Source organism: Mirounga leonina, unplaced genomic scaffold (assembly GCF_011800145.1).
Source record: "Mirounga leonina isolate KUSES-001 unplaced genomic scaffold, KU_Mleo_1.0 Mir_127, whole genome shotgun sequence".
NCBI classification, from domain to species: domain Eukaryota; kingdom Metazoa; phylum Chordata; class Mammalia; order Carnivora; family Phocidae; genus Mirounga; species Mirounga leonina.
The window spans coordinates 79,182,154-79,186,159 of NW_023270316.1; the positions used below are offsets into that span (position 1 = coordinate 79,182,154).

The following is a 4,006-nucleotide window of genomic DNA, read 5'->3' on the forward strand; positions in this document are numbered from 1 at the left end:
GTCATCCATCATGGGGTGAAGCAGTTCACAATTTCAGAAGGAAGTGGGGTTTGGCTATGTAAAAGAAGAAATTTTGGATAATTTGGATAATTTGGGGGGTCTGTCTTATTCTGCCTTGTTCACCACTCTAATGTCTAGAACTGAGCTAATATAGTAGCCAGCAGTTACATGTGGCTATTTAATGTGTTAGAATAAACTAAAATTAAATATTAATTTCCTTAGCCACATTAGCCTAGTGGCAATAGCCATGTGTGACTAGTGACTACCATATTGGACAGTACAGATATAGAACATTTCTACCACTGCAGAAAGTTCTGTTGGACAGTGCTGATTCAGAATAGTGACTGGCACATAGGAAATACTCAATAAATATTTAATGAATGAGGTTAAATAAATGAATGTTGCTGAACTTGCCTCTTAGAGCCTCCTGTTTTCTCATCTTACAGATGAAGACAACAACAATTAAAAGATTGTGAGGATCAAATGAGATAATGAGGCAAAAGTTCTTCATGCTCTAGAATGACACTAATGTGAATTATTATAATTCAAGCTTCCTGGCACCATGGGTACAAATGGGATTATATAACTAGGAAGGACTCAAATTTCACTGACATCTGCCCTTGCCTACCTAATAATACACACGAGTTCTCTCATGAGGCCCTTCCTGATGTTTATCCCTTGAGGGTGGGAGAGCCACTCACTGGCCACTCCTGCCAGTGAGCAGCTTGACAATGTTGATAACAGAGACATGGATCTGTCTCCAGGAGTATTCAGATTCACAATTAAAGAAAAATCTACAGGTCAGACAACAACAACAAATTTGTGAGCTAGAGTCAACGAACAATGAAGTGTTTATGACCCCCTAGAAGCCCGCAGGGACCCAAAGCAACGCTTGATTATCCAGTCTTCACATAGTCTTGCATCTTCCACACCAACTGGAAGGCATGTTCCTTTCTCCAAGATCTCTCGTTCTCAAGCGTTGCCAGTGGGCACCAAAGCTCAGCTGCAGGTAGGCCTCTGCCCCATGGATTCCTTATAAACATAGTCCCATCGCCTTCTGCCTGCCTACAGCTTCTCCTGCCAAGATTTGGCCAGATTTGGGGGGAGGGGTCATATGTAAAAAGGATGGTCACCAGGTTGAGTCCTTCATGCCCCCATTCCTACCTCAGGGGCCCTCTCACAAACCTCCATTTTTTTTTTTTTTTTTAGATTTTATTTATTTGACAGAGAGAGACACAGCGAGAGAGGGGAGTGGGAGAAGCAGGCTTCCCACAGAGCAGGGAGCCTGATGCGGGGCTCGATCCCAGGACCCTGGGACCGTGACCTGAGCCGAAGGCAGACACCTAATGACTGAGCCACCCAGGCGCCCTCTCACAAACCTCCTTGAAGTCCCCTTTTACCTATGTAAATTATTCACAGAAGTAGATATTTACAGGCTGCATAGCCCATCAGTTAATCAGACACAGCTGGACCAACTGGCATCTGTAGCTGTTCATCTGACCAGGGCCTCCACTGCTTTGGTTGTGCAATGAAGTGTTTTTAGTCTCTTGGCCAAAGCCCCTATCTTCCCTCACAACCTCTTGGAGGGTACAGTGGATAGCTGTCAACTCATTTCTTTGGATTCTCGGCTTGGGCTTGGATTCTTGACTTGGCTCCATTTGCAGGTGTGCTGGTTGCATGAGCTTAATAATGCTGACCTGTGTATACCTGGCCCTGACTATCCCGAAGTGGGGAGGCAGCCTAGACCCCGGTTCAAGGTCTCCACCTTGTGCACAAGGTCTTGACACTTGGACCTGGCCTTTTCTGTGCCCCACCTCTCCCTGCTTCCTTTAGGCTGGAGGACTGGGGCTGAAAGCAGGCACTTCTTTTTTCTTCAAGCACTTTATAATTAAGGAGGTTTGCAGCTGTCTTTAGCTCAAAGGCAATCCTTAAGATTTGAGGCTTTATCTTCTGGAAGTATCTTAGTTCTCCACCGTTGATAGGAGTTTTGGGGTTGTTTCAGGATACAGAAAAGATGATTCAAGAGTTCACTTTTTTCTTACTTAGGCTTCTTAGATTTTGACAGTCATCTTGCTTTTTTTTTTAAAAAATACGTCAAAACTTTGAGCAATCACTTTTAAGGGTCCTTTGAATTTACTAAGTTACTTAAATAGTATTTTATTTTTTTTAAGATTTTATTTATTTGAGAGAGAGAGAAAGAGCATTAGCAGGGGGAGGAGCAGAGGGAGAGGAAGAAGTAGACTCCCCGGTGAGCCTGGATTCAGGATGTGATTGTGGGGGGCGGGGAACGGGACGACTCAATGCGGCAGCTCAATCCCAGGACAGGACCCAAGGATCATGACCAGGGCCAAAGGCAGAGGTTGAACCAACTGAGCCACCCAGGTGCTCCAGTTTCACAGCATTTTAAAAACTGTATTTATAAGTTTACTGCATTTGATTTTTTTTATATATTTCAACTGTCTGACTTCATAAAAATTCCCCAAATGCTAAATAATTCTTATAAGTCTAATAAATAAAACTTACAAATAATACCAAGGTGATTCTAGAGTTTTCTCAGATGTTCCAAAGCCATGCAAAAAATTAGATTTTATCTTAAAAATTGTCTAAATCAATTTCTTGATTACACATTTTAATAGCAGTTGCAAGGCTGTCCCTGAGACTGAATTTCTCAAATATCAAAATTATCATGTATGCACAGATCCTTTCTTAACACAAGAACATAAATATTGTGGTCTTTATTCTTAACCTTTATATACTTAATGCTTAAAAAGAGGTATTTTAATATGATATTTGTATATACTGTGAAATGATCACCACAATATGACTAATTAACATCACCATACAAACTTACAGAATGTTTCTTTTGTGTGATAAGAACATTTGAATTTATTCAGTAACTTTCAAATATGCAACATAGAATTATTAAGTATAGTTGACCCAGGCTGTACATTTCATCCCCATGACTTATTTATTTTATAACTGGATATTTGTACCTTTTGGCACCCTTCACACATTTTGCCTGCTGCCAAGCCCCCACCTCTGGGAACCATCAATCCGTTCTGTAGAAATATGGACTGCTTCACAAATTTTCGTGTCATCCTTGGGCAGGGGCCAACCTAATCTCTGTATCATTTCAATTCTTAATATATGTGGTGCCAAAAGGAGCACTTAATAATCCAATTCTTAAAGGTAAATTGAGGTCATTTAAGAGCAGAGCATTTGACCAGATATTCCAAGTAAATCTTCTCATTGCTAATTACCATATAGGCTGAGTCTGAGGTCCCTTAGATGCCATTCTATTGATATTTGAAAGCTTTCTTGCCTCTGGACACACAACTGTCCCAGGCCAACTTGGTAGCGTTCATACACCAAACATGGGTCAGCCATTTCTCCAAGCAGTCCTGGTTCCTTGTAGTGAAGAATGTAGAGATCAAGACTGGGGCATCAGGGTTTCAGGCCAGATTTGTGATACTGGGTGGTACTGATCTTAAAGAGAACTTCAGAGAACCAAGCTGGAAAATACCTTCATTCAGTCATTCACTCTATCTATCTATCTATCTATCTATCTATCTATCTATCTATCTATCTATCATCTATCTATCTATCATCTATCATCTATCTATCCATCCATCCAACTATCTAAGATCATAGCATTCCTCTTTAAATTCTTTTCTTTTTTATAATTTTTAAAAAGATTTTATTTATTTATTTGTCAGAGAGAGAGAGAGAATGAGCCAAGCAGGAAGAGCGGCAGGCAGAGGGAGAAGCAGGCTCTCTGCTGAGCAAGGAGCCTGATTTGGGACTCCATCCCAGGACCCTGGGATCATGACCTGAGCCGAAGGCAGACGCTTAACTGACTGAGCCACTCAGGCATCCCTCCTTTTTAAATTCTTTGTTTCTATGATTATACCTTATTTTCTCTTATGGTGAAATCTTCATGCCAAAACAAAATCAACATATATATTTGATTTATCCAAACAAAAAAAAGCTAAAAATAGCAATATAT

General features: G+C 40.7%; 1 non-coding gene across 1 annotated transcript; it reads right to left on the reverse strand.

Annotated features, from left to right (window-relative positions):
* Positions 1-3,063: 3,063 nt before the first annotated feature.
* LOC118009699 lies at positions 3,064-3,168 on the reverse strand. Its single transcript, XR_004678988.1, has one exon. It is a non-coding gene; the product is annotated as a U6 spliceosomal RNA (small nuclear RNA).
* Positions 3,169-4,006: the final 838 nt, after the last annotated feature.